Consider the following 22137-nt stretch of genomic DNA (forward strand, 5'->3'; position numbering starts at 1 on the left):
CTTCATTTAATTTTCAGATTGATGACCTGAGTCAGCTGAGACAATGGAAGCCTTGACCCACGAATGCAGCTGGGAAGGGCAGGATGCAGGCTTAGCTGAGAAAAGCCCAGCATGTCATACTCTCCCAAAAGGAAAGCTGTCCATCCTTGCACTAAGATGGACTTAGAGTGAGCCCAAGCTCTCTCTGCATTCTCACTCTCAGGAGACCGATGACCCATCGGTAAGTAACAGTAAATTGGTCTGGAGTGGGATTGCATAGAAGGTTAAGGAAATGCTGTCTTCCCTCTGCCTGAATGCATGTGCTAAGTGGTCATGCAAAATGTAAACTTCACTGTTACTGGCAGACAGGTCATCCATATCAGGTAAGTGTCTGGGGAACACATGGGTAGGGGTCAACCTCACATACTACGGGCTATTAAGAATAAATTGTTGTCTCTGATCTCATCCAGGTTCAAACTGAAAGTCCAATGCCTGCTCAGCCTATTTGGCTTTTAACTCAATGACAAACAAGGCTTTATTACCCAGCACAAGTGGTTTAAAAAAAAAAAAAAAAGTTTCTTTTCACTGATGACCATACAATTACTACCACAAAAGGCAAAACTGATATGGTGCTTTCAATTTATATCAGAACTTAGATCTTTACAACAAGACTTAAAATAGCTGCATTCTTCTTGCTTATTACACTGAAGGATTTTGCTACCCAGACTAAGATTGGAGATATATAAATATGATGTAAATATAAAATTACAACTGAAATATATTATAGACTAAATATACTTTTTTATTAGCTGCTTCTTATGAAGCCTAGATAATGTTATTAAAATTATATAAGCCTAGTTAATATTTTTAAAAATATAGAATTGAATGTTTAAGATAAATATTAAAAGTCTGAGGTTTCTTGGCCATAATTTGATTATGTTCTATGGCATTCTTACTTAGATTTTAGAAAGTTAAACTAGTATATTCCCAAGATAAAGAAGAGTAGTAGTCATCATAGGCCATAATGAAATCAGAGTTTTACAATAATCCAGAGAGAAAAAGTAGTGACACTAGGATATATTTATCTCTTTTAACTCTTAATTCTCTGAACTCTAGTGTTGTTACTATTTCTCTCTGGATCATTGTAAAACTCTGATTTCTTTCCTAAAGAGGTATTTGTTTTTAGTCCCCATTTTCTTGCTGTTGTCTGTCAACAGTTTGGGATTTTATGTAAGCATCTAAGTGTCTAAGAATCTAAGTGTCTATTACCTTTGATGCTGTGTTTGGCCAAATGTGTGTAATATATATATATGTCACCCAGAAAGAAAGACTCAGGGTCCGTGCAATTCTTACTCTTGTTTTCAAGGATAACTCCATAACTATTGTGGTTGAGCATAGTTGAATCCACATTCTGATTGATACATATATACAATTGAGTATACAAGTGGGTTCTGATATTGTTGACTGCTTCCTTAGTAAGGTAACATGATAACCCTAACAAGTATGGCTAAATGAATATTTTGTTGCAGTATGGATACTCTTTTTTTTTTCTTATTGGTCTGGTCTGAATTGTGATGCCCATTTCTTGCCTCCAGGCCTTTATTGCTGAATACTGCTAAGTATTCATACACTTATTCAAAGTATGGTCTTTAAGTCCTGAGGTTTTATCAATTAAGGCCTGTGTAAAGCTTGGGTCCTCTAGGTATGCTCTGCAGATTGTTCTATGGAGCACTACAGTTCTGTGTCCTTCCCTGAGCACCCAAGTTTGTATTGGTTGTTCTTTGGTGCTGCACACTCTTTGCAGGATCATGCTTGGGTAGTGAAGTGCTCTTAATGCTGTGGTCACTGAAGGGAGAAGTGAACACCACTTTCATGGGAAGAATCTTCTTCTGCTTGGAGTCTTGTCTTAAAACTCAACTGTTCTTTCCTCAAGCTTCAGCACTTCCTGTGGATCAACATCAGCTCAGGTCAGTATTATTTATTCACTTAGTGTGTATCTGCAATGGGAAGTGATGGAGGGGGAGTTAAACATATGTGTGGGTATATGTGTAAGTATAAATGGGTAGACATATTTATTATATATATATATACACAATATGTAAAATCACAAAAATTTAGAATGTTATACTGAGTATGCCAATGGGAATGGGTCTTCCAGCCCAGTATTCGGTTTTCTTAGAAAAGAGCCAAGGGGAATTTTGGGGGAGAGAATATGGTATTTGTTCTCTCAGTTCTATGTCTCAAAATGGGCAGAATTCAGAATGACCTTAGCTTTTTCTTTGTCATCTATTTTGATGCTATTATCTAGAAATTTTAAATAAAATCTTTTTGGGATTTTTTTCTTCATGCATTTTCCATATTTTCTATTTGAATATATAACTTTTATAATGGGAAATATATGCTAAGTCTTTATTTTCAACCTATCTGTCTTTAATATAAAGTGCTTTTTTATTAAAGAGCAAAGATTTGGGTCTTGTGCTTTTTATCCAGTCTGAAAATGTTTGCCTTTTACATGGAGTGCTTACTTTCTTTACGGTTAATGTAATTATTAATGTGGTTGAATTTTAGTCTGCCATCTTGGTGTTTGATTCTATCTGTCCCATCTGTCCTTTATCCCTTGATGCCTTCTTTTCTGATTCTTTGAACCACTGTATTCAGCATTTCTTTTCATTTGCTCTGTTGATGTTTTATTTATACATCTTTGTGTAATTTTTAGTGGTTGCTCTAGAGATAATGTAACCGAAGGTAAACTCTTTAAAAGGACATGAAAATGTTAGAAGCTTATGTCAGTATAATTCCATTCTTGCCCCCACCAGCTCTTCCAGTTGGTTCTTGACTATAGTTTCTTTCTCTGCTAAAATTCCTTATCAGCTCATATATGTTAAAATTTTATAACTAGGTTCTTTTGTGTATTTATCATAATTATTTTAAAGTCCCTGTTTGGTAAATCCAATATCTGAATTCTCTCCAGATTTGCTTTTATGCCCTTTTTCCTCCTTCTGGATCATGGGCCACATTTTTCTTTCTTCTTCACATCTCATAATTTTATAAATGTTATGCCAAGCATTATATGCAAAAGAATAGTATAAACAATACTTACCACCATACAAGTGATATTGCTTCTTCTTTGAAGCTGTTAGTATGAGGAACAAGATCAATCTAATCTGTAGTTGTACTGGATCTAGACTTTGTCCCAGTTTTAGTTATATGCGGTTACCACTGGCTTAAAATGTTTGAAGTTAGGTTTAAGATGTGTCCTTCAGTAGAGTCTGGTGAGATTCCAGAGATCCTGTTTGCCAGCTTTAAGTGTCACTGGGAGTTCTCTTTGACTTTTAGTCCTGCCCCTAATTTTCCGCACTGCAGAGACCTCTCTCCCCTAGCCGCCCTGCCCTTGCCTCTGGAAGACTGTTGAACTATCCTCTGTTAAGACCCATAGTACTTTGGAGAGATTTTTCTTGGCATTAAGAGAACTGCTTCAGGTACTTCATTATTTATATAAGATACTTTAATAAGTTGAGGTAAAATTCATATAGTATGAAATTAACCACTTTAAAATGAAGGATTCAGTAGCATTTAGTGTATTCACAATATTTGGCAAATACCACCTCTATCTAGTTCCAAAACATTTCTATCATTCCAAAATTAAACTCCTTACCCATTAAGCAGTTTGTCCCAACTAGCACCCTCCCTCCAGCCTGTGGCAACCACCAATGTGTGCTCTGTCTCTATGGATTTATATGTTCTAGATATTTCACATAAATGGAATAATAAAATACACGATGCTTTCTGTCTGGCTTCTATCCCTTAGCATAATGTTTTGCAGGTTTCTCTTGGTATTGTGCCCTGCCCTCAGCTTTCAGTGTCCATGCCTTTCACTTGGTGAAGGTCTGGAGTGACTTGGAGGGATTTCTTTCCGTTTTTCTGGCTTTCCCTCAGGCTTCCTGGTATTTGTCTTTGGCGAAGGCTGTCTCAGGTCTCCTTATCTACCCTTGACACTCAAGTCCCATGGAAACGAGCTCACAGGTTGGGGAAGACTTGCCTGTAGTTAGGGTTCCTTAGGTTCTCATTCATCACACCAGCCCACAGGGTCGTTAAAGGTTCCTTCAAAGTTTGGCTAGTTTCTCCTTATCCCTGTCTTTGGCAGATTTGTCTTCTTTTGGCTATTTTGTCAGGGAGTAAAGAAACAGTGGCTCTCTTCTCTCCCAGATGGATTCATCACTTTCTGGAGTTTAGTTTATTTGGGTTACTTTGCGTCCTCAGCAATCTGATGAACCTTTAAAAAAAATATAAACTTGTACATTGTTGAGCTTGTTTTAATTGCTAGGTTTGAAGTGGCAATGTCTTGTGACTCTCTATTTATTCTTTTAAAAATTATAATATACATATTCTTAAAATGAATTTTATTTATATATTCATTCATTGTTTCAGATAATTACATTTTTTATTGTGGTAAAATACACATAATATCCACGTGAGTGTAAGGTAGTATCTCATTGTGGTTTCAATTTGCATTTCCCTAATGATTAGTGATGCTAAACATCTATTCATGTGTTTAATGCCATTCATGTATCTTCTTTGGAGAAATGTCTATCCAAATTCTCTGCCCATTTTTAAATTGAGTCATTTGATTTTGTCATTGAGTTAGGAGTTCTCTATATATTCTGTATTTTAATCACTTATCAGATATATGATTTGCAAGGACTTTCTTCCATTCTGTAGGTTGCGTTTTCACTCTGTTGATAATGTTGTCTGATGTACAAAAGCTTTTAATTTTATGCAATCTGATTTGCCTGTATTTTGTTGTTGTTGCCTGTGCCTTTGGTGTCATATTCAAGAAATCATTGTGAAATCCAGTGTGGAGAAGATTTTGCCCTATGTTTTCTACTTAAGAGTTCTATAGTTTTAGCTCTTACATTTAAGTATTTAATTCATTTTGAGTTAAGTTTTGTATACAGTGTTAGTAAGGGTTACATTGTTTTGATTACTGGAGCTTTGTAATAAGTTTTGAAATAAAGAAGTATGATTTCTCCAGCTTTGTTGTTCTTTTTCAAGATTGTTTTGGATATTTGGGGTTTCTTGGGATTTCATATGAATTTTATCATAGATTTTTTGATTTCTACAAAAACATAGTTGGGATTTTGATAGGGATTGCATTGAATCTGTAGATAATATTGGGTGGTATTGACATTTTAACAGTATTGCATTTCAATACATGAGCAGGGATACCTTTTCATTTATTTATGTCTTAAAATTTCATCAATGTTTTGTAGTTTTTATTGTACAAATCTTCACCTCTTTGGTTAAGTCCTAAGTATTTTATTTTTCCTGGTAGTACTTTTAAGGGAATTGTTTTCTTAATTTCCTTTCAGATTGTTCATTATTAGTGTGTATAAATACAACTGATTTTTGTGTGTTCATCCTTTTGCAGTCAGAGAACGTACTTTGTGTAGTAGTGATCTCTTTCAAATCTATTGAGATTTCATTTGTAGCCTATTATAATATAAGGTCTATCCTGGAAAATGTCCCATGTGAACTTGAGAAGAATATGTGTTCTATTGTTGTTGGGTATAGTGTTCTGCATAAGCTGTATTGTGTTGATCTAGTTGTATTGTGTTGTTCAAGTTCTCTATTTCCTTACCTATCCTCTGTCTGGTTGATCTATCTATTATTTAGAGTGGGGTATTGAAGTCTTCAACTATTACGGTATTTGTTGTATCTTCTTTCTTTATGGAAATTTTATTAATATACAATGTCCTTCTTTGTGTCTTGTAAACTTTTTTTATTTAAACTCTGTTTTGTCTGATATTAATATAGCCACACTTGCTGTTTTTTGAGAATTATTTGCATGGAATATCTTTTTATCCTTTCACCTTCAGGCTGTTTGTATCTTTGGAACTAAAGTGAGTCACTTGCAGATTGCATGTAGTTGAATCATTTAAAAATTTATTATACCGATCTCTGTCTATTAAATGGAGAGTTTAATCCATTTACATTTAAAGTAATTACTGATAAAGAGGAACTTCTGTCACTTTGCCTCTTATTTTCTATAATGCCTTACAACTATTTTATTCCTCATTTCTTGCATTATTGTCTTCTTTTGTGTTTGACTGATTTTTTTCTGTAGTGAAATGTTTTAATTCTTTTCCCATCCCTTTTTGTGTATATTCCAAAATGACTTTCTTTGTGGTTACTATGGAAATTACATTTAACACCCTAAAGTTATAACTCTCAAATTTGAATTTAGACTAGCTTAATTTCAATAGCATACAAACACTCTGCTTCTTTATAGCCTTGTCCCTATCCCTTTAGTTATTGATATCACCACATTACATCTTTATACATTGGGTGTCCATAAATATAAACTAATAATTGGTTTTTAAAATATGTTACTTAAATTATGTAGAAAACAAAAAAAGAAGTTATAGAAAAACATTATAAAAACACTAGCTTTTAGACTAATACTTGTTTTTTAAATATATATTAGTCTTTTAAATCACATAGAAAATAAAAAGTGGAGTTACAAACTGTTGTTACTGTAATATCAGCTCTTGTAATAGCCCATGTATTTACATTTACTGAGATCTTTATTTCTTCATATAGTTTTTAGTTATTGTCTAGTATCCATCCTTTAATTTCATCCTATAGGATCCTCTTTAGCATTTCTTGCAGAGCAGGTCTAGTGATAATGAACTTCCTCAGCTTTTATTTTTCTGGGAATGTTAATTTCTCCCTCACTTTTTATGTACAGTTTTGCTTTCCATCAGCAAATCAAGAACAGGATTCTTGATTTGCAGGGTTTTTTTTTTTTTTTTCTTTAGCATGTTGAGTATTTCAGCCTACTGCCTTTTGCCCTTCAAAGTTTCTTCTGAGGAATCTGCTGCTAATTGTATTGATGATAACTTGCATGTGGTGAGTGGCTTCTCTCTTGTTGCTTTCAAGAGTCTCTTTTTGTCTTTGACTTTTGACAATTTGATTATAATGTGTCTCAGTGTGGATCTCTTTGAATTCATCCTACTTGGAATTTATTGAGTTTCTTGAACCTTCCTATCTTTTGTCAAACTTGGAAATTTGTGGGGTTTTTTGTTTTGTTTTGTTTTGTTTTAAATAGAGATGGTCTTGCTCTGCTGCCCAGGCTGAAGTGCAGTGGCACAATCACAGCATACCACAGCCTCGAACTCCTGGGCTCAAGTGATCCTCCCACCTCAGCCTCCCAAGTAGCTGGGACTACAGGCATATGTCTTCACATCTGGCAATTTATTTTTTATTGTTTTTGTAGAGACAGGGCCTCCGGTCTCACCATGTTGCCCAGGACTGTCTTGAACTCCTAGCCTCAAGCAATCCTGCCACTTTGGCTTCCCAAAGTACTGTCATTACAGGTGTGAACCAGTGTACCCAGCCAAACTTGGGAATTTTTAGCCATTATTTCTTCAAACAGTTTCTGCCCCTTTCATTCTCCATCCTCCTTCTGGGTCTCCTGCACTGTGTATGTTGGTTTGATGGATGGTATCGCACAGGTCTCTTGGGTGTCTTAACTTTTCTTTAATCTTTTTTCTTTCTCTTCCTCAGGCTCAATAATTTCAATTTTTCTATTTTCAAGTTTACTGATCCTTTCTTCTGCCTGCTCAAATCTGCCTTTGAATCCCTCTAGTGAATTTTTCATTTCAGTTATTGTACTTTAGAGCTCTAGAATTTTCTTTTTGATTTCTTCTTAAATATTCTGTTTATTGATATTTCCATTTGTAATGCATTGTTTTCTTGACTTCCTCCACATATTCCTTTAGTTCTTTGAGCATCTTTAAGATAGTTGTTTTAAAATCTTTGTTTAGTAGGTTTGCCATCTGGTCTTTCTCAGAGATGATTTCTGTTGTCTTATTGTTTTTTTTGAATGGGCTACACTTTTCTGTTGTTGTTTTTTTTTAATTCCTTGTGCTTTTTTCTTTTTTTGCTGTTGAAAACTGGATGTTTGGATCTAATAATGTGATAATTATGGTAATTAGATTTTCCCCCTTCCCCTGGAGTTGCCATTTTTCGCTTTTGTTTCATTTTGTTTTGATTTGATTATTGCAGGCTGTCTCCATGCCGAGGATCAAACTGAGGTGTAAAGTTAATGTATTTCTCATTTTTTCTGAGCCTGCTTCTTTCCTCAGTCATAAGCAGTGACTTGAAATTTCCCTAATATATGTAGTTATTTTTGAATGTCCTAGTCTTTAACATCTGGCTGTCAAAAGGGAAAGAACAGAATGAAGCGGGGAAAGATGACCCTTTAAATATCCTGGAAGTTGTCTCAGCCTGAGTGGGTGGGGCTTGCAACTATGAGAGAGGGTTGCAACAAAGGCTACCTGCTACTGTGTCTGCAACTCCATGATCAGAGGCAGTAATTAGCTACCAAAATATGGATCCCTGATATTTAGGGAATAGGGTCCTCCTTATTGCCCACCTTGCTCCTGCAAACTGTGTTCTAGCTGTTCTAGCAACATGGGCATGACTGCTTGCTAGGAGGCTGTGGTGAGGGATGGGTAGCTGCTGCTTAGATAAGAGCTAAAATTGACCAAGATTAACTGCAATTTGCTGTTCCGTGCTTCCTCTGGACCTTGCAAGCCTTCAATAGGCTCCAGGGTTCTGAAATAGTTACATCACACAGATTCTGCCAGTACAATTGTTGTCTAGGTGGGGAGACAGAGTCCTGGTGCTTCCGACTCTGCCAACTTCCCAGAATTATCTGCCTATATTATATTTTACATATAAAATACATCACTGTAATGTAGATTATGAAATAAACTCTTACGAAGCTACAGCCAACTGAATGACAAGAACATCGTGCTGCTCCTCAATCCCATCCCTTTGCTTCCTCCTTAAGAGTTTACTACCAGCCCACATTTCTCATTTATGACTTTCTTACATTGAAAACCATTTTCCACATAAGTATGCATCCCTACAAAATATATTCCTTAGTTTTACCTGTTTTGAAGCTCAATTGATTGTCCACATTGAAAACAAATAAAATTACATCCTTACTTTAGTCCATACGCCCAAATCAATTTCCTTACTATTCATCCCATGCCAATTGGACTTCTGCTTTGACTGTTTTACGAAAACCAATCTTGACAAAATGTCCACTGACTCTGTTCACTGAGTCAGATCCAATGTCCACTCTCCTCTCATTATCCTAGTTGGCCTTTCAGGACTACTCATCATAGCAAATTTTTTTTTTTTCTCAAAGTTGTCTTCCTTTCAGCTTCTGTGATATTGCTCTGTTCTGGTCTATCTTCTTTCTCCATGGCCTTTCCTGCTCAGTCTTCACCTCGGCATTTACTTTTCTACCCAATCTCTACATTTTGGAGTTCCTCAGCGCTCAATCCTAGGTCCCGCTCCCTTATCCTTTTATAATTTCTCTTCAGATAATCTAATTCATGCCCATGGATTTTTATGCCACTACCTGCTGATGACTTCTGAATTTACACCTTGAATCTAGCATTTTCCTTGGACCTCAAAACTCATATATAAATCAACATATATCTCTGGTTTCTATACACTTAGGTGTATACCAAACACTTCAAAACTTAGTATTATTGCAACTAAACTCAAAATTTTTTGTGAAACTGTTCCTCTCTCAGTCTTCTTCATCTCAACAATCTATTTAGTTGCTCAAGTCAGAAACCTGAGAATTTTACTTTATTCGGTGTACTCTTGCTCACTGCAATCAATTCATGGAATTTCCCGTATTTAGTCCTCAAAATATATGTCAAGTTCTGCTTTTCACCATCTCTACTGCCACCACCTTTGTCCAGACTATCTACTTCTTTTTTTTTTTTTGATATGGAATCTTGTTCTGTCACCCAGGCTGGAGTGCAATAGCGTGATCTTGGCTCACTGCAACCTCCACCTCCTGGGTTCAAGTGATTCTCCTGCCTCAGTCTCCTGAGTAGCTGGGATTACAGCACATGCCATCATGCCTGGCTAATTTTTGTATTTTTGTAGGATAAGGTTTCACCATGTTGGTCAGGCTGGTCTTGAACTCCTGACCTCAGGTGATCCACCCACCTCGGCCTCCCAAAGTGCTGGGATTACAGGCATGAGCCACCATGCCTGGCCTCGATTATCTACTTCTATTTCCTGGTCTACTGCAACAGCTTCCTAATTGATTTTCCCTCTTCTCGACTTGCTCTCTTTCAGTATAGCCTCTACCAATCAGCTACAGAAGTCTTTCTGTAAACGTTGATCTAACAATGATACTTCTCTGCTTAATACAGTTTAGTATAATTAAAACGAAATCCATACTCCTCCTCACAACAATCATGGTCCTGCATAACACCTGCTGCTCACCTGTCTTCCACTTGAGCCGCACTTTCCTTTGCTCTCCATGTTTCAGACACTCTGTCCTTCTTTCCGTTCCTAGAAGAGGTGAAGATTTTCTCCATCTCAGAGCCTGCCCATGTCTTCTTTCCTATGACTAGAATGCTCTCCCAAGGCTCTTTAAATGGTTAATATCTTCTCACTCTTTAAATCTCAGTCTAGTGGCTTTCTCAGATTTTTCCTGGTCATTCCATTCAAGTGTGTTCCTCTCCCCACTTATTCTAAATGCCACTGCCAACCACCTCTTTCCACTGTTATTCTGTCTTAGTTTCCTGGGGCTGCTATAACAAATTACCACAAGCTGAGGTGCTTAAAACAACAGAATTTTATTCCCTCACAGTTCTTGAGGGCAGATGTCCAAAATGAAGGTGTTGGCAGGGACATACTCCTTCCAGAGGCTTTAAGGAAGAATCCATGCTTTGCCTCTTCCAGCTTCTGGTCACTGTCAGCATTCCTTGACTTGTGGTTGCATCACTCCAATCTCTGCCTCCATGGTCATGTTGCCTCCCACCTTCTGTCTGTGTTATCTTTCTTTGCTTTTCTCATATAAGAATACTTGCGATGACCATTGTATACATGTATTGAAATATCACCCTGTGTCCCAAAAATATGTACAGGTATTATGTTTCAACTAAAAATAAAAGGAAAAAAGTCAGTTGCACCCTACTCTTCACATTTTAAAATGGTTAAAAAGCACAACCTTTTTCTCTTTAGACACCTTGGGGTTCCTTCTTTTGGGGTGGTATGGGGTGGTCTTGCATTATATCATAGGATGAAGAGGAGAGATATAAACAAGGTATAAACTGTGATAACTGTGAATTGAGCCTCTTCAGGCTGCATTTCATGTGCATGAAAGAAGTCTTAACTAGTTATCTTTATTCAGACACAGAAACCTGAATGGATGAATATTCAAAATGTGTTGATGAGTTCCACACCCTCTTTGAAAGATAAGTGCCAAGTCCTTCCCTTAATTATACTCTGAGCAAAATAAGTTATGTAGAAGAAGAAGTAAAAAGAGTACTTGTGATGGCATTTAGGGCCACCAGATAATTTAAGGTAATCTTAACTCAAGATCCTTTATTTAATCATCTGTAAAGACCCTTTTCCCAAATAAGATAATATCTACACATTTCAGAGATTATGACTTGATGTCTCTGGGTGGCCATTATTCAACCTACTACATACTCTATCTGGCATTCAGATCATCAAATTCAGAATAATTTTTTCTATACAAAATAAATTTTATATTTATTTTTAATTTTCTAGTTTATCGTCAGTTTTCTTTATGCCAGTGCTATGCAATAGAAATGTAATGAGAGCCACATATATAACTTTAAATTTTCTAGCAGCCACATTAAAAAGTGAAAAGAAGCAAGTGAAATTGACTATAATAGCATATTTTATTTAACTGAATATATGCAAAATATTATCATTTAAACATGAAATCAATATGAAAATTATTACTGAGCGGTTTTGCTTTTTTAGGGGATACAAAGTCTCCTAAATCTGTCTGGTGTATATTTTGTACTCACAACACATCTCAGTTCAGACTAGCTACATTTCAAGTACTCAGCCACAAATGAATAGCAGCTAGTACTGAATTGGACAGTCAGCTCTAGACATGTAAAACACATCTATTGTGCTTTTCAGGGCCAACACAGTGCTTGAAACATTAGAAATGCTGTATATATGAATATATATGATACACACATGCTATACATATATATGAATAAGTTATTGGATGAGTAAAAGAAGACTAGCAAAATCTCATGCCCAAATATATTACATTTTCCTTAACATCAAAATAGATATCTATTTGCAGAGCCACATTTATCTGAATTTAACTGTGAGTGGAAAGTTAAGAATTAGTGATTATAAAACATCTTTGTCTCTACATCAACTCATTTTTTTGCTTGTACTATTTCTCTGGATGATAGATTTCACAACTTATCATTCTAGTATGTGAGAATATTTTATGTAAACTTTAGGGCATTTGTGAATGTTTAATATTCTAGGATTTGGTGAATTGTATCTTAATACATATTTATTGCAATATTTTCTTTAGTTATGGTGAATTCTGTGAACCAAAATTTCTATGGAATTTGTCCTCTTAAATATTTATTGTCACATAATATTTTAGGTTCAAACAGTGGGGAAATATAGCCGCTCATAGAGAAATTAGAACATGAATGAAATTCAACCTATAATAGTTTATATATCATTTTGAACTGACTAAAGCTAGGCAAAGCATGCATATTCACTTAAAAATATTAAGTTATTGAGGACAAATTTTTATTTAATAATAAAATAAAATGAAAACCTCTTAAATCACTGGAAAGAATCCTCAGAAGTGGAAGGAAAACTCTACATCAACTTAAACATTTCAAGACAACCAATTTCATTAATTTAAAACATCATCCAGAACCAAGGATCCAAGCAAATGAGCCTTTTTCTTTAAACATTCTGACTCATCTTGGGAGCATTAAAATTAATAGAACTTATGATCTTGAGTTCTACTCATTTGAGAATGTGTTTTCAGTAAGTACACATATTGGGGTTGGGATCTGGCAGTCCCTTATATATAACCACCATGAACATACACTGAGTTTTATACCATTAATATTTCAAGGTGTTTGATTCATAGTTTTTTACAAGCTGAACACACCCATGAAATGAACTAATATTGAAAAGAAATCTTACTGCAGACCAATGGAATGCATTATATTCATAACATATTAAGATTAAAAGTAGTAAGACAATATTTCAGCCCATGGCCTGATCCTTTTCTATAGAACTCTGGAGTGGGTAAGGTGATAGGAGATGCAGTGGAGAGAAGGAAGGAAGGATCAGAGAAGTCTTAGGATCATGTTTTGCAAAAATCTCATCGATGAGTGGGTCAAGACTTCATTTCCGCGAAGCAGATTTTTAAAATTGATTATCACCAAATCTTCTCTAGACATGATCATTTTGCCTAGATCTATCAGTGTCTACTTTCCCCAGTTCCATCTACTATAGTTTCTGATACCTTCCCCCGGGGAAGCACAGCCTGGTTCAGATTTTGAGCCAGTTTTGATGAAGGCAGGCGGTATACTCAGCACCTCAGTTTTGCCATTCAGTGGTATCTAAGTGTAGTTGTGTTACCATAGAATTGTTTTTCATTGTGCTTAGGAAAAGCTTTAAAGGCTGATGAGGCCACTCAACGTGGTGCTTTCCTTACATGCCCTGCATTGTACTCTGGTTCCCCATTGGAATGCTGTTAGCCCACCTTTGTCAGTCTTCTATACCTGGAGGTGGATGTTATCTTTCAATACAACAAAAGGTAAGAAACAACACAAACCTTAGACCTGCTTCTCCAGGATTTAACTGTGGTGGTTTTGGGTTTTTAAGTGTGTGGTTTTTATAAGATAATGTTATTAGAATGGGCCTTTGGTGGTATATGAAAGCCACATCTAATAACTTATAAATTTATTTATTTATTTACAGACAGGGTCTTGCTCTGTTGCCCAGGCTGGTCTTGAACTCCTGGCCTCAAGCAATCTACCTGCTTTGGCCTCCCAAAGTATTGGGATTACAGGCATGAGCCACCGGGCGTGGTAACTTATAAATATTGATATCAAAGGGGGAGGAGTAGGTAATGATCATTTTAAGAATTGTATAAACTTCTGAGTAATAAGCTCAAAATTTGATAGATGCCATATAATTTGAACTTAAAATAATCTCTAAGCATGTTTATAAAAAATTACATGCGTTTATGAAGATTTTTTGCTCAAAGAATTTTTGGTATTTTCAGTGTCTACTTATGCAGTGAAGTATTTAAACGTTTAAGGAACTATAAAATGGCCTAACCCTGAGAACTTGAGACTATCTAAAATAAATGCTAACAAAATATTAGATGACAGATCAAATACATCGAAAGTCTAAAAGAAGTTCATCACACTGTAGAAAAACTTCAGTGAAGAAAGAACAGTGACTTGGAACAAGAAGAGAAAAACTTCACAGGACTAAAGAAACAGAAGAACACACATAAATGATTGTAAATTACAATCATGTAGAAGAACATAATACAATAAGTATGTTATAATGTGATTTTATTATAATATACATTACATAATATATACATATTTCATATAATACAATTATAATATATACATGTCATATGCATAATACATAATGTGATATATATTATAGTATGTACTTTATTATAATATAATATGTGAGCTTTGAAATAAACAGAAATCATCCTTGCACATTACATTTACATATTGCACCACTGGATACAAAGATACTCTCATAATCAAAAGAATCTAGTTTCTCATACATTTAGCTGTTTGAGTACCATTCACAATCTCCAGGGACAGATTTTGACTTTATCTGTTCAGACATTTAAAAACCCGTTGAGTGTGGACAATTCAAAAGTGTAATTCTTTGAATCACATACTATATCTAAGAAGCATTAGGTATTTAATCTTGCTAACAGTAAACTTTATGAATATGTTACTAAAATGTGTTCATATTTTATTAATAATTATTAGGATCTTGAAGAATAATATGTATTATGTCAGGTCAGCTGAATTTCTATAAATTCCATCTGCTCTTTTATTTCAAGATGTGAATGCTTTGCAATTATGAAACTCATGAAAGTCAGTTGAAATGTGTTTATCATGTCCACTTCCATCCCTTCACCTAAGCTCTCACACAAACTTAGATCTCCTTGCAAGGTGCCAACTGAAAGAAGGAGGTCCAAACTGACAAGACTTATCTGGACACTGTTCATTGACTGTTGACTGCTCTAGACGTAAACGAATCCTACAATAACTGGATTCATTTTCTTAGCCTTCCATTCTTTCTTATTTCTTGCTCACTCCTTTCTCTGGTATCCTGCATTAATGAGACAGTGAATAAGACAAAGAACAGTACCTCTTTGTGTTCCTACAGATTCAGTTACTATCACTAACCGAATCCCCAAGCATGCAATTTAGCATCTCTCCACTTAGTTCAAAGCATGTTGCAAAATTCTCAAGACTCAAATCCTACTTAATTTTCATTCATTTTAATATTATATAGCACAGAGTCCTTGTAAGAGGAGTAATGGTATTCTGTGAAACCACATAAACGACAACAGGGTGTTATACTTCCCCGAAGACTGGAACTTACCAGTATTGACAACGTAAGTGGCAAATCTACCTAATACCACAGTGGTTAAGATCCGTTTGTTTTCAGGAAGGGGAGTGAATGAGCTGCTTCTCCTCCTGGTATGCCACTTGTAGTAGGTCTAGTGATAAGATGTCATGTCTCAGCCACCCTCTTAGTGGTGTACATTCTGGAAGGGACGACAGAGTTTCCAGAGTTACCAGCAAAAGGCTCTGCCTGTGTAAGTGTCCCTACATGAGTAGGTTGGGAGTGGATTTAGACATTGGTTGAAAAAGGGACCTTTACATCTATATTAGTTTTTTAAAAAAATAAATTATTATGTGTCCATTAGATAGCTTTGCTCCATTCTTCTGATTTATCCTGTTCCTCACCCCACCCCTTGCATAATCCACACCAAACCTCGTTCTGTCCTTGAGCTTCATTCAACTTCTGCTTTCCATTCAACTCCAGAGCCTTACTCTGTGTCTTACCCCATCTCTCACTGAGGTGCTGGACACTCAGGGATGAGTGAGGGATGGATTGTGGATTAGGGCCAAGTTAGGGTGAAAGGTGAAATGAGGCTCTTTCACAAGGTAATGGTTAGAAATATTACTGCAGAAGGCCGGGCGCGGTGGCTCAAGCCTGTAATCCCAGTACTTTGGGAGGCCGAGGCAGGTGGATCACGAAGTCAGGAGATCGAGACCATCCTGGCTAACATGGTGAAACCCCGTCTCTACTAAAAATACAAAAAACTAGCCGGGCGTGGTGGCGGGCGCCTGTAGTCCCAGCTACTCGGAGGCTGAGGCAGGAGAATGGCGTAAACCCGGGAGGCGGAGCTTGCAGTGAGCCGAGATCGCGCCACTGCACTCCAGCCTGGGCGACACAGCAAGACTCCGTCTCAAAAAAAAAAAAAAAAAAAAAAGAAATATTACTGCAGAAATTATTTGTAATTTTAAAAATTACATTTTTAAGTTCTGACTCACATCAGTCAATGTGACACTGTTGGAATAGGTGTGTCAAAACATTCTATTAACCTGCCACTTGACTACACAAAAATGTCTTCTTTTTGGTCCTCAGTGACCTCAACAACTCTTCACCTTGAACATTGATGGTGGAGAGATTATTGGTGCTGTCAAAATTTGCCCTACAAATTTATCAAGAGGAACGGGGAAAAGGGCGAGTTCTTGGAACTTGCTACCAGAATAGTAGTACATTCCCGTATTTCCTTATCTGCCTTTGGCCTTTGGCCTTTTATCTCATTTCCCTGTGTCCGTGATCCTCTGGAACTTCTGCTAACATTTTCTAGTTCATCAAAGACACCACTTCCAAGGGCATTTATTTACTGATGGAAATTGGTTGGAAATTTGGTGTCACCAAGAGCTGCTTTATTCAATATGTGGGATGAATGTAAATTTATCAATTCATGTTGAACAAATATAAAATATAAGTCTGGGTTAGTGGTGAATAGCACTGTTCATAGATAGAGTCTCATCAGGTGCAAGGGGTCCTGAGATGCAGAAAGTGTTACCTGGATAACTTTTATCTAAAATTTGTGCTCCGATTCTTTTATAACATCTCAATAAATGGTCACACACATCAGTAGACCAGCAATGCCTACTCCATAAGGTGAGCTATTACATTTCCAGTTGGTTCTAATTCAAGCCTTTCCTGAATTTGAGCTGAAATCTACCTTCCCAGTCCTTCTTCTAGTCCAAGTGTAGCTCACTACAACCTTGGATTGAAATTAACTCATCTTCTTCCTGACAACTTTTCAAATATTTGAAGACAGATATAACCGGTCTCTACTTCTTGGTTTAAATGACATTTTACCTTTAATTTGTGACATCAAAGTATAGGTCAGCAATGATAGAATCCAGATGTTGATCAATCAAATGCTATGGTTTTGACTTTTCTCAAAATGTGCCACCCTGTCCATCACGGTATTTACAGCCATGGTGGTGCTTGAAAGCAGGTGATTATTTACAAAATCCCTGATGTGTGCAGATTCTCAGAATGCACAGTTTAATTTATAAACAGTCAAATAGTACATACTGGCAGATGAAGGGGCTTTCAAACAATAAGCAAACCTCCAGGAGACGCCTTGCATCTCTAGAGAAATGTGAGGTTTTTGAAAGGTAGATTTAAAATATTCTAATGCTTAAAAATAATATATAAACTGGAAAATACTTAAGTGGATATTATCCAAGTGCTTCTAACTTAATTATAATTCTATACTAAGAAAATTAAGAATTTTGTCTTTTTTTAAAAATAAAAAGCATTCCATGAAAATAGAGTACATTCTATGCCCGAGATGTTTTTATTGATTTCCTCTTTCTGAAATTTCTCTGTTTTTGTCTATTTTATTATCTGAGATAAAATTCTTGAGGCTTTGCCTCAATCTCTTATGTTTTAATGTAGAGATTAAAGTAATCCTTTTTGAAAATATGATGACAGTAAGCCATGCTGAAATATTTATCAAACATACTTATAATCTCTTTATTATGTGACTTTTATTTAATAACTTAAACTTGTTTTAGACAGAAAAGGACAGGATTAACTTTTCTTATGAAGATAAATGAGAACAAAAAGTATATATAATTTATTGCTGCTGTGTGAGTTCCTAGAGTTACTAAAGAATAGCAATGAAAATAATTGCAAGAAAATTGGAGAGAGAACTTCCACATGCTGAAATGATGAACTGAAAATGCTTTTACTTAAGGATGAGTAAATTACTTTCATACGGTTGAGCATACATTCCACATTTTTATATTCTGTATGGGGAGAAACTTTTTAAGAAGAGTCAGATCTCTTGGAAGCAAGTTACGAAGTTTATGGGAAAGTTTATAATATTCATTCATTTATTCATTGTTTGCTCAATATCTATCAGCACCAACAGAATATAATTTCTATGACACTTGCCATATTTTGTCTTGTAGGATACTTTTTTTATATATATGTGTAGGTTATAATTTCCTTGAGGCAGGGTCTGAGTGTTGTTCACGTTTGTATTACATGTGAGGCTGAGAATAGGCATAGCAGGCAGTTACTCAATGTAAATTCTATTTCCATAGACTTTTGATGTTGCTGCTAAAGTATCATTTCCATGTTTTTTTGAATCTGTGCCCTAAGTAATTATCAAAGACACACTGTGAGTTACAATACAAATTTATTTAACCTTAAAAGGATTTTAAGTACATTTGTGGTCTCATTTCCAGAATTTAGCAGAGTCCTACAAAGAAGAATGCTTCAGAATCTGTCAACTCAGGGTTGCATTCTGAGTGATGCATAATTGAAAGGGGTGGGGAGGACTTATGTGAAATACCAAATTCATACAATGTAGATGATTGGTATGAGAATATATGCAGAACACAATATATTTTCTCCAGCTCTCAAGCTAAGTTGAAAAGAAATTTGAATTCATATCCCACCTCTGATTTTATAAGCCTTGCAAAACCATTTCTCAATTTGGCACCATTAGCAGCCGGATTGGAAGCCACAGTGTCTGCTCAACTAGATCCAATGAATTCAAAATCAGAGTGAATGGATATTAAGACAGCAACACATGAGCAGAGCTGCATTACAGAAATGACACCAACAAATGACAGAGTTGCTATACTAAAAATATTTGGAAGCAATCATATAGATTTATTCATGACAATGATGTGGGTTGGTTTTATCTAGGTTAATTGATAAAAAGCAGATTTAAAGAAGTAATAAAATTTTAATTTAATGAAATCAAATGACAAAAATTATTGAACTGGATATTTTTCATACTAGATGTAATTTTAGGTTTAAATAATACAATACAGGCTATTCATGAATGGCTACTTTATTGACAGCAGATATAATTCTACAGGGTGCTAAAACATTACACAGTTGTACAACCCAAATGAGTATTGATTAGAGAACAGCCTCAAACAGATTTATGCCATTCTACAGCAATATAGAAAACACTAATTTTTTGAGAATGATATGAATACCAAGAATTATTTGAAAGGTTGTTGCACCAACCGTTGCAATAATAAATGTTCTATCTGCAATTCTGATGGCTCATTAGTTATTTTCAGATAAACCTTTTGCCAAAGAGAACAAGGTATATTTTGTGTATGCAGAAGACTTAAAGGAGGCAGTCAAATAAAAAAAAATACATATGAAAGAAATCCGTGTGTAAATAAGTAGATTGCAAAATAACTTAGAAATTTGTTCATGCAGAGTTCTGGAACCCAGTGGTGTGGAGTCCCCCAGAAAAGACAAAAGATATAAAATCCCCACTGTCTTGGAGTTGACATGTTAGTGCTGGTTTTGGTGAGATGACAAAGAAATAACAAGCGAAGGCCGGGCATGGTGGCTCACGCTGTAATCGCAGCAACTTTGGGAGGCCGAGGCAGGCAGATCACGAGGTCAGGAGTTCAAGACCAGCCTGGCCAACAGGGTGAAACCCCGTCTCCACTAAAAATACAAACATTAGCTAGGCATAGTGGTGGGCACCTGTAATTCCAGCTACTTGGGAGGCTGAGGCAGGAGGATCATTTGAACCCAGAAGGCAGAAGTCGTGGTGAGCCAAGATTGTGCCATTGCACCCCAGCCTGGTTGACAAGGCGAGAGTTCATCTCAAAAAAAAAAAAAAGGAAAAAAAAAAAAAGAAATAATAAGTGAATTACACAGTATATTTAACTGTGAAAAATTAAATGGAGAAGATTAAATAAGAAAGAGTAGTAGGGGGCAAGGCCAGTGGTAGGAGTAGAATGGTGGTTGCTATGTTAAATGAGATGGCTGTGGAAGGCAGGGCCCTGAGGCAGTGCCTTCGTGCTTATTGCATTTGGGAAACAGTATGGAGGTAAGAGTTAGCTGGAATGCAGTGAGGGAAAGTCAGTTATCAAGCCACGGAGATAAGAGGCCTGGAGTAAATCATGCTTGGCATTATGGGACGTTTAATGACTTTGGCTTCTTCTTATGAGTGGATGAGATGCCATTAGAAAATTTTGAGAATAGGGCTTAAAATTTAGAGCTGACTCTGATTTTCAGTGTTAGTGCTGTAGACTGAATTGTGTCTCCCCTAGTTCATATGTCCCCAGTCCCTAATATAACTCTATTTGGAGAGAAAACTTCTAGGTTATTAAGGTTAAATTAGGTCATAAAGGTAAGGTCTTAATCTAATAGGATTTTTGGCCTATACGAAGAGAAGGGTTTCTTTCTCTCTGTTATGTAAGGACACAATTAGAAGAAGGTGGCTGTCTACAAGCCAGCAAAAGAGCTCTCATGAGGAACCAAAATAGTCAACACCTTGATCTTAAACTTCCCAGCATCCATAACTGTGAGAAAATATGTTTTTGTTGTTTAAGCAACCCAGTCTGTGGTATCTTGTTATGGAGGCCTGAATACACTAAAACAGTGTAGAAAATCTGAACTATATTTTGCCTTTGGAAATATTTTTTTAATGCATGGGTTGTCTACCGTGCTTTATGCGTGTAGTGAGATGAAAACAATAATTATTTAAAACCAAGTATGACTACAGTTTACTTTGCCTTCTAAAGCAAGTGACATAGTTTATATGTGTTATACTGCTGTCTTCCATTTTTAAAGGACATACAAGAAGATAATTCTACTCATAGACTTCTGAATTGGATCTTGTCAGGCATTTTATTCAGAAGGATTTTATTTTTAAAAAACTGCAGGGAAGTATTCTTTCATTCTTTGTACTGTATTTCAGCCATTATGTGTTAAATGGGCTTTAATAGACAACCCAGAAAGTATTTATTTTATTTCTACAAAAACTGCAATCTGATTTCTAGGTCATTGACTTACATATGAACTTTAGGAACACAATCCATAAATGACCTGGAATTTGCCTATACAAACAAGTAGAAACAGGTAGATGATGGTAATAATCAACCTTCAGTAGATCAAATAGTTTTAGTGAATTTTTCAAATAGGGCAATCTTTTTCATGCATTGTAAAATGACTTTGGACTTTTAGTTTGCAACCTTTGAATATACAACAAAGTTTTTATTGGTTGTGATTGAAATTCAGACTGCTTCAGAGATATCATCCTTAAACTGGAATTTATTACCTGTGTAAAGTTTGATTCATAGAAGCTAGGAATAGAGAAAGCCCCTCATCCCTATCTTATCTATTGGATCTGTGAAACCATTTCTGGTGCATTTTCTGAAGTGGCATTTAGATGGAGGAATCCAGGAGGCCTGGACTCCTAGGCAGATGGGTTATCACTTTTGAAATGATCAGTCTAGCAGTAAGGAGAAGTAGTGACGCATAGCTACTAAGAGCAGGTGCTGTGGATTTAGTCAGAGTAAGCTCCAATCCCACCTCTGCAACTGATTGGCTGTGGGCTATGGGCATATTTCTTAACTTATCCCCAGCCCTGTTTCTTCATCTTCAAAATCAGGATTCTACCTAACAATTTGAGTTGTAATGAGGATAGTATGTATCCATTCCTGCTACTTAATAAGTATGGTGCCTTAATTGTAAAAATGACCATGATTCCATATTCTTTCCTGTACCCACACACTTTGAAATATGACTTTGAAGTTCCTCCCATGAAGAGATAGAATAGGCTGGACGTGGTAGCTCACACCTGTAATCCCAACACTTTGGGAGGCTGAGGCGGGTGGATCACAAGGTCAAGAGATCGAGACCATCCTGGCCAACATGGTGAAA

The 22137-nt window shown here is 36.0% G+C and overlaps 1 long non-coding RNA gene and 1 pseudogene across 2 annotated transcripts in view; one reads left to right on the plus strand and one right to left on the minus strand.

Moving 5' to 3' along the window:
* LOC126948850 (uncharacterized) overlaps window positions 1–14396 on the plus strand; it is a 107477-nt gene extending 93081 nt beyond the window's left edge. The window contains exons 3-6 of one of the 2 annotated variants that reach the window (XR_007723545.1): window positions 18–220; window positions 1913–1946; window positions 11216–13651; window positions 14105–14396. This is a non-coding gene — a long non-coding RNA (uncharacterized LOC126948850). The remainder of the gene's footprint in view (window positions 1–17; window positions 221–1912; window positions 1947–11215; window positions 13652–14104) is intronic. The other variant, XR_007723544.1, reaches the window with a different exon arrangement.
* LOC126948836 (B-cell CLL/lymphoma 7 protein family member C-like) overlaps window positions 1–22137 on the minus strand; it is a 1005321-nt pseudogene that overhangs the window by 440313 nt on the left and 542871 nt on the right.

This window comes from Macaca thibetana, chromosome 2, assembly GCF_024542745.1.
Source record: "Macaca thibetana thibetana isolate TM-01 chromosome 2, ASM2454274v1, whole genome shotgun sequence".
NCBI lineage: Eukaryota > Metazoa > Chordata > Mammalia > Primates > Cercopithecidae > Macaca > Macaca thibetana.